Source organism: Bubalus bubalis, chromosome 4 (genome assembly GCF_019923935.1).
Source record: "Bubalus bubalis isolate 160015118507 breed Murrah chromosome 4, NDDB_SH_1, whole genome shotgun sequence".
NCBI lineage: Eukaryota > Metazoa > Chordata > Mammalia > Artiodactyla > Bovidae > Bubalus > Bubalus bubalis.
This window is the reverse complement of record NC_059160.1, coordinates 65,030,197-65,044,192: the sequence shown is the minus strand read 5'-3', so window position 1 is coordinate 65,044,192 and position 13,996 is coordinate 65,030,197.

Genomic DNA, 13,996 nt, shown 5'->3' with positions numbered 1-13,996 from the left:
AATCCTTTGAGGATTCAGAATGTGCAGGACATTATTCCTATATACAAAGAGTATTTTAGTAGAGAAGATACAGACATGCAAAAAAACAAAATAAAATAAAAAATATATATGTTAAGTACTAAGAATGTCATTTAGATCAGTGTTCCTTAAAATTTGGTCTATGAGCTAGTGAGCACCCCAATTCCCTAGGACTTGCTTAAAATGTAGATCCTTTAGTCTTTCTCCAACTCTCCTGACCCCAGATCTCTGGAAGTTATTTGTATAAACCCCAAAGTTTCAGGGTAATGGCATATGTGATACAAGCAATATACGGTAGAAAAAAAAAATTTTTTTTTCAGCTCTTTCAGCTGCTATGGTCAGGGAAATGTTTAGAAATTCAGAAATTGATTAAAAGAATTTCATTTCATGGAAACTGAAACTCAAAGCATTTTATGCAAGGATTCTGATTTCTGAATAACAGAGTGCATGCATGTGTGCTCAATCATATCTCTTTTTTTTTTTAAGATATCATCTATATTTTTATTTTTATTTTTTTATTTTTATTTTTTTAAATTTTATTTTATTTTTAAACTTTACAATATTGTATTGGTTTTGCCAAATATCAAAATGAATCCACCACAGGTATACATGTGTTCCCCATCCTGAACCCTCCTCCCTCCTCCCTCCCCATACCATCCCTCTGGGTTGTCCCAGTGCACCAGCCCCAAGCATCCAGTATCATGCATCGAACCTGGACTGGCCACTCGTTCCATATATGATATTATACGTATTTCAATGCCATTCTCCCAAATCATCCCACCCTCTCCCTCTCCCAACCCCATGGACTGTATCCCACCAGGTTCCTCTGTTCATGAGATTTCCCAGCCAAGAATACTGGAGTGGGCTGCAAGGATCTTCCTGACAGGGATCAGGGATCAAACCTGCATCTCCTGCATTGGCAGGTGGATTCTTTATCACTGAGCTACCTGGGAAACCTGACTGACAGAGTAAGGAACTCTAAAAATCCACTTCTCCCATAAAAAAGCAATGAGAATACTAGCAAAAATTGTCAAAATTATCTTTTTCAGAACTCTAGAAATTAGCCAAAGTTTTTGACAATCCAAGGTGTGTTTATTCAAAACAGTAGCTGAATCTCCATAAAAAACAGGGAGTTTTGTTGAACTAGCCCTATTCCTATTCATCTCTCCCTAGCTCTGCAATGATCTTCAAAACCAATAGCCTTGCAATCACAATACTCATGAACACCAGCAACATATAAACCATTAGAAAGGGAAGAATGAATTTGGGGCTGTTCAAAAGCCCCATTCCACTATTTGACCTACCTGGCACATCCCTAAAAACCCCCACTTTCAGGGTTCATCTTTATTCCCCCTGATTCAGAGCTCATTCATCAAAAACAGACTTTTCCCCTTGAGTCATTGTTCAAAAATAATCAGCAGCAATTGGTTAATAATAACTCGCTGAGGCAGCAATAACAGCTGGGACAAATGAGATGCTAACCAAAAACTTAAGAGGAAAAGCTGGAGAATGGGATGTCCAGAGGGAACTGTGAAGGGTTGTGGCCTATTTTTGGATATTTAGAAGGTCTTTTGCAGGACTGGGTATAATTCTCACTTCTGGCTGACCATGAAGCTCTGGACAAGCAGGAAATAAAGACTAAGGTAGTGTTGTAAACTGTCTGCCACGGCATTAAAAACATTTCCTGACACACACAAACACACACACACACATACACACACACCCCCTTGCTGAGGCTTCAAGATTTATTAGTGCAAAGCATTTAAGGAAATCTCTGTCTTATCATTAACTGACCACTAAGCTAACTGAGCAGAGACTGCAGTGACCACACACAACAAAGAATACAGACTTTACAGAATTAGTTCAGGAAAGTCACTAAACCAGAAAACAAAGAAAGAAACAACAACAGCAACAAAGCCACAGCAGCAGCAACAACCAAAACAAATAGCAATAACCAATCCAGGATGGGTAGGGAGTGGAATCTGACTTCCAGAATTCCTGTATTACATTATTTTAAATGTTCCCATTTTAACAAAAAATTATGAGACATGCAAAGAAACAGGTGAATAAGGCCCATATAGGATGTGAGGGGCAATAAATATCAACTGTTCCTAAATTAGCTGTGTATCAAAATCACTAGACAAAGACTTTAACTTAGATAAAGATGTTAAAAGAACTAAAGAAACTTTTGTCTACAGAACTAAAGAAGAGTAGAAGAACAATGTCTCGCCAAAGAGAGAATATCAATAAAAAGACAGCAATTGCTAAAAAGAAAAAAAATTATTGAGTTGAAAAATACAATAACTGAAATGAAAAATTTAGTAGAACACTTAGCATATTTGAGTATACAGAGGAAAGAATCCATGACCCTGACAATACAACAATTGAAGTTATCCAGTCTGACAATACTACAAAGCTACAGTAATCAAAACATCACATTGGCACAAAAATAGATACAGGGATCAATGGAAGAGAGTAGAGAGGCCAGAAATAAACCCACACACCTACAGTCTATCAACTTTCAACAAAAGACACAAAAATATATAATGAGAAAAAAAGTCTCTTCAGCAAGGGGTGTTGGGAAAGTTGGACAATATCATGTAAAGCAGTAAAGTTAAAACACATCCTCTTACCATACAAAAAAATTAAGTCAAAATGACTTAAGTATTTAAACAAAAGACATGATATCATAAAATTCCTAGAAAAGAACATACGAAAAACACTCTCTGACGTAAATCATACCAGTGTTTTCTTAAGTCAATCTCTCAGGGCAATAGAAATAAAAACAAAAATATATAAATGGGACCTAATCAAACTTACAAGCTTTTGCACAGCAAAAGAAACCATAAACAAAATGAAAAGACAGCCTACAGAATGGGAGAAAGTATTTGCAAACTATGTAACCAATAAGGACTTAATTTTCAAAATATACAAACAGCTCATATAACTCAAAACAATACGCAAGCTACTTGAAAAATGGGCAGAAGACCTAAATAGATATTTCTCCTAATGGAGAAATACAGACAGCCAATGCTGCTAAGTCACTTCAGTCATGTCCAACTCTGTGCGACCCCATAGACGGCAGCCCACCAGGCTCCCCCATCTCTGGGATTCTCCAGGCAAGAACACTGGAGTGGGTTGCCATTTCCTTCTCCAGACAGCCGATAGGCACGTGAAAAATGTTCAACATTGCTAATTATCAGAGAAACGCAAATCAGAACTATAACAAGGTACCACCTCACACGAATCAGAATGACCATCATTTAAAATTCAATAAATAATAAATGCTAGAGAGGGTATGGAGAAAAGGGACCCCTCCTACACAGTTGGTGAAAATGCAAGTTGATGCAGTCACTATGGAAAACAGAATGGAGGTTCCTCAGAAAATTGAAAATAGAATTATACTATGATCCAGCAATCCCACTCTTGGGCATATATCCAGACAAAACTCTAATTCAAAAAGATACATGCATCTCTGTCTTCACAGCAGCACTCTTCACAATAGCCCAGACATGGAAACAACCTAAATGTCTATTGACAAATGAATGGATAAAGAAGATATGGAGAGAAAAGGTAAGCTAAGAATATTTGTAAAAAAAATAACAGCCAATTATAAAGGAAAAAATAAACATTAATCACATCCAAGAAACTCAACAAACTTCAAATGAGATAAACTCAAAGATACTCTCACCCGCACACATCATAATCAAACTACTGAAAGCCAAAGTATTCTGTACAAGACAGGAGACAGTAAAGGACCTGGATTAGATATGCATAGAGTTCCGGAATAACAGGAGAAAGCACAGTTTAAAAAGTTCATTTGGGATTAGGCTACCAAAATAGTACTGGCTTGAAGCGATAAAGGCCTGAACCAAAACAGCAGCATTGAAAAATGGAAAGGAAGGAATAAAATAGAACATTATAAAAGCCAAATCAGTAAACCTAGACACTGATGTCATTGGCAGTGTGTATGGAGAGCACTCAGAAATGACCCAAGCTTTCAAGTCTCAGTTGCTGCAAGATGGCAAAGGTAAAGAAATCAGGAATAGTTGGTTAGAAAAGGAAAGATAAAAATATGAAGAGTGTGATTTAGGATATGTGGAATCTGAAGCCCTGAACAGACACAGAAACCACTGGTAAGGGGTTGAAAATGTGGAACTGAGAGAGACGGGAAGGGCTGCAGTCCTGGTTTGTTCCTACTGCCCTGATATCACATCCAGTTAAGCATCTGTGCCAGGCAACAGCGTCCCAATTTGGGCAATAAATTATATGACCACACTATCTCTGAGGGAGAAAGTAAAAAGATGAGCTTAAAAGCTCACAGCACAGAACACTGGGAAATGCCCACAGATAGGTGAGAAGAGAAGGGATAAAAATGAGCCATGAAAACAGAATCAGAGAAATAGGAAAGTATCTTCAGAGAAGAGAACAAGGTGTATGACTGGGGGAAGATGGTCGGCTTTGATGTGATTTTCAGAAACCCTAGGAGAGCAGATTCCATCAAGTGGATTATGAAACATCCAAATTTTTTTTAATTTTGTCATTCAAAAAAGTAACAAGTTAGAGGATGGTTTGTTTTTTAATGCTAAGTATATTTGCTGGCTGAGGGGAAGGAACTAGCAGAGATGAAGTGATAGAAGTAAACACCAAGATAATGAAAAGAGTGAGGTCTCAAAGGAGATGAGCACAGCAGGAAAGGAGATGGCAAAGACAGGAATTAAAACATCATGTGAAAGTGAAAGTCACTCAGTCATGTCCGACTCTTTGGGACCCCAGGGACCCATGGAATTCTCTAGGCCAGAATACTGGGGTGGGTAGACTTTCCCTTCTCCAGGGGATCTTCCCAACCCAGGGATCGAACCCAGGTCTCCCACATTGCAGGTGGATTATTTACCAGCTGAGCCATAAGGGAAACCCAAGAATACTGGATTGGGCAGCCTATCCCTTCTCCATCTTCCCGACCTAGGACTCAAACCAATGTTTTCTACATTGCAGGCAGATTCTTTACCAACTGAGCTATCAGAGAAGCCCAAAACATCATGTAAGTGGAGCTTTTCTTAAAAATAAATGAAGGCATAAAATGTTTGAAGCAATGAGAGGTTGTGGTAACAGAAGAAAGGAACAGAAAATGAAGGCATTATCATTCCTTGCAGTCAGGAATGGCCCTTATTTATTGAGTGTAAATGCGCCTGACCACTTGGATTCAAATTCAGCTCTGCCAATTCTGTTATTTCAAACAAGTTGTCTGACACTCTGTGCTTCCATTCCCTCATCTATAATAAGAATAATCATATCATCGTTGTAAGGTTGAGTGTACACAAGCAAAAGTGATTAGAATGGTAACACTGAGTGCTTAGTAAGCACTCAATTGTTATTATTTGCCTAGTATTATCTGAAGCTCCCTAAATATCCCACAAATAAATGAAATCAGAGTCGACATAATCTGCTGGAAGCTAGGATTTGGGAATGGTGTTGAAAAATAAAGATCAAGAAGATGAGAATGCTAGAATTCTACAGAAGGCAAAATTAAAATAACTAACATATCAAGATCCTGGTTAAGGGAGAGACTCCTAAAACCAAAGAAAGTTGATGGTGACTGGTATGTGATAAGGATGAAGGGAAGTCTGAGTAGGTGTCAGGGAACGTAAGGGGAAGAACCCAGCAAGCTACATGATGAACTCTCCAATATTCCCACATAATGAAATGCCCTAGTTATCCCCACAAGGTCTGGGAGATCATATTAAGACAACATATTACAAAAAAGCACTTGCCAATTATGCACACACATGGAAACCAGAGGAATGTGCCAAAAACTTCTTTGCTTTCTCATAAAGTCATCTTTCAGTTAATTTACTCCACCTCAGATAAACCACCTGAAGTTTCACATTCTCTTTCTGGATTTCTTCCCTGTTCCATCTCTCCCTGCCTCACCTCAACTCACTGGTCCTTTTCTATCCCCTTCCTCTACTTCCAAGTCCCAGCTCCACCCAAGAGAGGTAATATTCCTGTGTAAAGAGACTCCAGGACCTTCAAATCTTTCTCAATTAACATTGACAATATCTTGTCTGACTTGAAAAAACTTGTCTGACTCTTTTTGACCCCATGGACTAAAGCCCACCAGGTTCCTCTGTCCATGGGATTCTCCAGGAAAGAATACTGGAGTGGGTTGCCATTTCCTCTTCCAAGGGATCTTCTCGACCCCGGGGTGGAACTCATGTCTCCTGCAGCTCCTGCACTGGCAGGTGGATTCTTTACCACTGAGCCACCTGGGAAGCCCAGAGCAAACTTACTACTATGTTAACAAAATCTCTATCTCTTTATTTCAATTTAGAAAACACATATCTAAGATGAGAAAAGAAACAAAAGGTGGCAGGGGCAAATAAAATCCTGTCCTGTCAGGTAATCATTTTAAATACAAAGTTTGTCCCAGCCTCCAGAACAGTGTCTAAACATGATCATCCCCTAATGAATTTTGGATGGATGAATAAATGAATAAATACAAACTTCAAAGTAAAACATGACTGCCTTGAACAGTAATGACTGTTGGCATCTATGATAGTCTTTCCTGAACTTTTTGTTTGCTAACTCACTGTTAGACCTGATTGCACTGAGTCCCAATGTTTCTCGCTTCCCTGTATCCACACCCTTGGCTAGTTGTCTTCTCACTTTGACCCTGGGCATGGCCATTTGATTTGCTTTGGAGAATGAGAGAAAGCAGTCAATTGGACTGAGCAGAAGCTTAAAAAGATACTTGTATATTATCATGAACATGAGAACAAGCCTGAGCTAACCTAGTGGAGGAATGTAACAAACACAGGAAAGACAGATGACCTGTCCCTATCAAGTTCATCCTAGGCCCACCAGCCACCGGCCTACCCACCAGCTGATCACACCATTGAGATCAGTGGAACCACCAAATTCATGAAATATAATAGTTTTTGTTTGAAACCACAAGGTTTGAAGTCATTAAGCAACAATGGCTAAATTGTTCCAAATCCCCCCCACCCCCAACTGCATTAGACTGGCAGCCCCACTGCACCACTCTGAAGGGTGGGGGGACCATTCACACCATCATCTATGTTGTGCAATGCAGGGCCTTTCAGGCTGCACACAGCAGCACCACTGGGGGAGCACCAGAGCAAATCAAACCCTCTCTCTCCTGCTTGCCCTTCACCTTTAATGACAAAGGAAGAAAGTGAAAAGAAAGTTAAAGGCAGCTTGAGCTACCAAAACTAACTGCATATTGCAAAAGGAACCATTTCACTTGACTGAACAGTTCAAACAAATTTCAGCTCCTGAGCATTTTAAACACAGAGAGAAAACAATATAAATAATGTATGTGTGTGTGTATATGTGTGTGTACATACATATACATACATATATATCTATATGGCTGTTAATGAATCATTTGCAAGGGACATTTTGAATGAAAAATGGTGTGAAATTCTACACTCCTTCTTTCTGGCTTTCCAGGCACAAGTCCCATCAATCTCTAAACCCTGACACCAGGCAGTTCATTGTTTTTCAAATTTATGACATTTTTCAGTCCACTGTTTTTAAACTGTCACCCTCAGTGGGTAGCTGGCACAACTCATTGCTACTCTCAGCTCCCACTGAGCTCATCGCCCTAGGAGTGATGTGCTAGCAAAATTTTCAGTTGACTGATCTCAAGGATGGTAAACACTCTCTGTGTGCTTCCTCTGATGACATCATTAGTTTTGTCCTCCAACCTTATCCAGAACAGAAATAATTAAGATTGTGATTGTCCATCCCAAACACAGATAATGAAAATGAAGGTAACTGAAAATAGAACCAGTCATTCTACTCAATCTCTTGGTGGGATGGAAGACTAACTCTCTCCCAGACATCCCAATCATTTTATGTCATCGTTTCAAAAACGTCTCTAATATTGCAGGGTCTATCTGGTCTATTGAGAGACTATTCTGTACCTGATTCTTCTCTGAAACAGGCTTATTTTGACCTGCTGAATTTTCTCATTTATTTTATGAAATGCATAACTTATGCACTCAATTCTCATCTCAGGAAACAGTCTGATTTCTCCCAGAGTTCTCAAACTAAGTACATGGAATTCAGTGAATGTGGAAGTCAGTTTCTCCCCTTTGTCCTTGGTTGGACATTAGGGTGGAGTAGGTGCCTGAATGGGCTTCCCAGGTGACTCAGTTGTAAGGAATCCGCCCACCAGGAAAGAGATGTGGATTCAATCCCTGGGTTGGGAAGATCCCCTGGAGGATGAAAATGGCAACCCATCCCAGTATTCTTGCCTGGGAAATCCCATAGATAGAGGAAACTGTCGGGCTATAGTCCATGGGGACGCGAAGAGTAGACACGACTGAGCAACTGTTAGGTAGTTAGAATAGGAAAAAGGAGTTCAAAATGGCGGTGGCTAAAAGACAAAGAAAGGAAAAGCCTGTGAAAATAGAACAAAGGAAGGTTCAAGGACCAGAGTGAGGACCTTAGGTAAAACAAACATCCCTCCTGGCTAGCCCAATTTACATAAGGCAGGCCCAGAGGGGAGAAGAAAAAACATGTAAAAGAGGAGCCAAAATTGAGCTGGGGGGCCTCTCTTCTCTTTGGTCTTTTGGGTCAGCATGCCCTCATGCCTTGAGGATGTATTTTCCTTTACTTTCTAAAGAAAACTGACCTGTAACACGGAGCTGTAACACTGGTCCATTTGAGAGCTGTAACCCTGGTCCATCGGTCGTTTCAGATTTTTGTTGCAACAAGACAGAACCGAGGATATTACACACTCCCCCAACACGACTGAAAAACAACAACATGTGCCTGAGTGGAGGAATCAGAAAACCAGGATCAGCTGCTTCTGCCCCAAGCAGGGGTGCAGCCTGCACACATCACTGTCATGTCTGATCCTCAGATTCCTTAGTGACAAAACAAGGGTTTGGATGATTTCCAAGGCACTGAAAGCTTACATATTGGAGTGAGCAAAAAGTTCATTTGAGTTTTCTCAACAGATCTTATGGAGAACCCAAATGAACTTTTTGGCCAGATCAATATTATCCACAGATTTTTGTGATATTTCCGTTCACTTTGCTAGAGAACATACACTTATTTCAACCTTTATCGCATTTCCAATCGATATACCTCTTTTTTTTATTGCTTGCCTGGATAAAATTTTCATGTGTATTTTTAGTTCCCCCTTCAATCTTGGGCTTGAAAGGATCTGAAAAGTAATTGTGCAACTCACTCATTTAACAAACATTTAGTGAGCACTTATTGTGTGCCAGTCCCTAGGCTAGGGGCTTGGGAAAATAAAATGTAAATGATTATAATACTGATGTTCTTAATTATTTCTCTTCAAAAACACTAAATGAGAGACTTGATCTTAGCCTCAACCCAAAGTATACATCTAGTCTAAGAAAATGTTTAATTCAAAAGATCACTATGTTATACCAGACCCAAGAAGACACTAAAACCCTTTGCTAATATGGCATTGGCAACTCATACCCTCCAGCACATTTTAAAGAGATAGTGTTAAAGTGATGTGAGTTCTGAAAGTGTGTTAGTTGCTCAGTTGTGTCCGACTCTCTGCAACCCTATGGACTGTAGCCTGCCAGGCTCCTCTGTCCATGGGATTCTCCAGGCAAGCATACTGCCATTTCCTTGACTTGTCTAGCCAGTGCCTGGTACAGTGGGGAAGAACTATTGTAAGTTTTATCTTCCTACCCCTCCTTCCTTTCTTTCCATCCCTTTTTCCCTAAAATTAGCCTGTCTTCTCTCTCACTGTTCCTACTCTAGTGGTACTCAAAGGGTACGTCACTGAAGCAGCAAGATCAGCAAGCATCTTCTTCATCCCCACTTTCAACACTAGTGAACTGACAACTGCCTACCTTGCTTCTAACCTGACTGCATTCCCAACCTTTTATCCAGTACATGCTTACACCAACATAAAATGGAAACCAAGTAGGTGAAAGGAAACCTGGTATTATCCATAGTTTGCTATGTTATTAAGAAAGCTGCACTTTTGGACTCTGTGGGAGAGGGTGAGGGTGGGATGATTTGGGAGAATAGCATTGAAACATGTTTAATATATGTGAAATGAATCGCCAGTCCAGGTTCGATGCATGATACAGGATGCTCGGGGCTGGTGCACTGGGATGACCCAGAGGGATGGTATGGGGAGGGAGGTGGGAGGGGGGTTCAGGATGGGGAACACGTGTACACCCGTGGCAGGTTCATGTTGATGTATGGAAAAACCAATACAATATTGCAAAGTAATTAGCCTCCAATTAAAATAAATAAATTTCTAATAAAAAAAAAGAAAGCTGCAGAGTCTGATATTAACCAGGAAGTCAAATAATTCACGTTTGCAGGAAAATTCTACATCTGCTGTTCTCCACTCCCTAACAAGGCTCAGTAAGATTGAATCTGTTGTGTGACTACATATTTACATAACAGATTTTTCTCTGCTTTTTTGCTGCTCTAACTGATTTAGAATGTAACTCTAATCTCCAGTGCCCCTCCCGCCAGGAACTAAGTCTATTAGAATTTAAGAATAATGAAGACTCATTAGTAGTGGTGTATAAGTCATTACAAAAGATAATTTACCATACAAAGAAAATAAATAATTAAAAAGGTTTTCAAACACAGTATTTGGTCACTTTTTTAATGAAATATATCCTAAGAACTAATCACATGGACCACAGCTTTGTCTAACTCAATGAAACTATGAGCCATGCCGTGTAGGGCCACCCAAGATGTATGGGTTATGTTGGAGAGTTCTGACAAAATGTGGCCCACTGGAAAAGGGAATGGCAAACCACTTCAGTATTCTTGCCTTGAGGACCCCATGAACAGTATGAAAAGGCAAAAAGATAGGACACTGAAAGATGAACTCCTCAGGTCAATAGGTGCCCAATATGTGACTGGAGATCAGTGGAGAAATAACTCCAGAAAGAATAGAGAGATGGATCCAAAGTAAGAACAACAATCAGTTGTGGATGTGACTGGTGATAGAAGCAAGCTCCGATGCTGTAAAGAACAATATTGCATAGGAACCTGGAATGTTAGGTCCATGAATCAAGGCAAACTGGAAGTGATCAAACAGGAGATGGCAAGAGTGAACATCGACATTTTAGGAATCAGCAAACTAAAATGGGCTGGAATGGGTGAATTTAACTCAGATGACAATTATATCTATTATTGTGGACAAAAATCGGTTAGAAAAAATGGAGTAGGCATCATAGTACACAAAAGAGTCTGAAATGTAGTACTTGGATGCAATCTTAAAAAGGACAAAATTATCTCTGTTCATTTCCAAGGTAAACCATTCAATATCACAGTAATCCAAGACTATGCCCCAACCAGTAATGATGAAGAAGCTGAAGTTGAACGGTTCTATGAAGACTTACAAGACCTTCTAGAATTAACACCCCAAAAAAAGATGTCCTTTTCATTATAGGGAACTGGAATGCAAAAGTAGGAAGTCAAGAAATACCTGGAGTAATAGGCAATTTGGCCTTGGAGTACAGAATGAAGCAGGGCAAAGGCTAATAAAATTTTGCCAAGAGAATGCACCCATCATAGCAAACACCTTATTCCAACAACACAAGAGAAGACTCTACACATGGACATCACCAGATGGTCAACACCAAAATCAGGTTGATTATATTTTTTGCAGCCAAAGATGGAGAAGCTCTATACAGTTAGCAAAAACAAGACCAGGATCTGACTGTGGCTCAGACCATAAACTCCTTATTGCCAAATTCAGACTGAAATTTACGAAAGTAGGGAAAACCACTAGGCCATTCAGGTATGACCTAAATCAAATCCCTTATGATTATACAGTGGAAGTGAGAAATAAATTTAAGGGACTAGATCTGACAGAGTGCCTGAAGAACTATGGATGGAGGTTCATCACATTGTACAGGAAACAGGAATTGAGACCATCCCCAAGAAAAAGAAATGCAAAAAGGCAAAATGGTTGTCTGGGGAGGCCTTATAAATAGCTGAGAAAAGAAGAGAAGCAAAGGAGAAAAGGAAAGATATACCCATCTGAATGCAGAGTTCCAAAGAACAGCAAAGAGAAATTAGAAAGCCTTCCTCAGTGATCAATGCAAAGAAAGAGGAAAACAACAGAAAGGGAAAGACTAGAGATCACTTCAAGAAAATTAGAGATACCAAAGGAACATTTCATGCAGACGGGCTCAATAAAGGACAGAAATGGTATGGAACTAACAGTAGCAGAAGATATTAAGAAGAGATGGCAAGAATACACAGAAGAACTATACAAACAAGAGTTTTATGACCCAGATAATCACGATGGTAGGATCACTCACCTAGAGCCAGACATCCTGGAATGTGAAGTCAAGTGGGCCTTGAAGCATCACTACGAACAAAGCTAGTGGAGGTGATGGAATTCCAGTGGAGCTATTTCAAATCCTGAAGAATGATGCTGTGAAAGTGCTGCACTCAATATGCCAGCAAATTTGGAAAACTCAGCAGTGGCCACAGGACTAGAAAAGTCAGTTTTCATTCCAAGCCCTAAGAAAGGCAATGCCAAAGTACTGCACAATTTCACTCATCTCACATGCTAGTAGGGTAATGCTCAAAATTCTCCAAGCCAGGCTTCAGCAATATGTGACCCATGAGCCTCCAGATGTTCAAGCTGGATTTAGAAAAGGCAGAGGAACCAGAGATCAAATTGCCAACATCCATTGGATCATGGAAAAAGCAAGAGAGTTCCAGAAAAACATCTATTTCTGCTTTATTGACTATGCCAAAGCCTTTGACTGTGTGGGTCACAACAAACTGTGGAAAATTCTGAAAGAGATGGGACTACCAGACCCCCTTTCATGCCTCCTGAGAAATCTGTATGCAGGTCAGGAAGCAACTGTTAAACTGGACATGGAACAACAGACTGGTTCCAAATAGGAAAAGGAGTACGTCAAGGCTGTATATTGTCACCCTACTTATTTAACTTATATGCAGAGTACATCATGAGAAACGCTGGGCTGGATGAAGCATGAACTGGAATCAAGATTGCCGGGAGAAATATTAATAACCTCAGATATGCAGATGACACCACCCTTAGGGCAGAAAGTGAAGAAGAACTAAAGAGCCTCTTGATGAAAGTTAAAGAGGAGAGTGAAAAGCTGGCCTAAAGCTCAACATTCAGAAAACTAAGATCATAGCATCCAGTCTCACCACTTCATGGCAAATAGATGGGGAAAGAATGGAAACAGTGACAGAGTTTCTTTTTCAGGCTCCAAAATCACTACAGATGATGACTGCAGCCATGAAATTAAAAGACACTTGCTACTTGGAAGAAAAGCTATGATCAACCTAGACAGCATATTAAAAAGCAGAGACATTACTTTGTTGACAAGGTCCATTAGTCAAAGCTATAGTTTTTCCACTAGTTATGTATGGATGTGAGATTTGGACCAAAAAGAAGGCTGAGTGCCAAAGAATTGATGCTTTTGAACTGTGGTGTTGGAGAAGACTCTTGAGAGTCCCTTGGACCTAAAGGAGATTCAACCAGTCAATTCTAAAGGAAATCAATCCTGAATATTCATTGGAAGGACTGATGCTGAAGCTGAAGCTCTGATACTTTGGCCACCTGATGCATCAAAAAAGACCCTGATGCTGGGAAAGATTGAAGGCGGGAGGAGAAGGGGACCACAGAGGATGAGATGGTTGGATGGCATCACTGACTCAATGGACATGAGTTTGAGCAAGTTCCAGGAGATGGTGAAGGACAGAGAAGCCTGGCGTGCTACAAATTCATGGGGTCACAAAGAGTCGGACACGACTAAGCAATTGAAAAAAAAAAACAAGCACATGAAATATATGTTTGGAAATGAGAAAGGTAAAGGGAAGGAAATGAAGTTGGAGAATTAAGCAGGCATTCAGGCATTCATATACTGAATACTTTCTCCCAAAGAGAATGTGAAACCATGGGAGGATTTCAAGTGTGATCCTATTTGCATTTAAGAAAGGA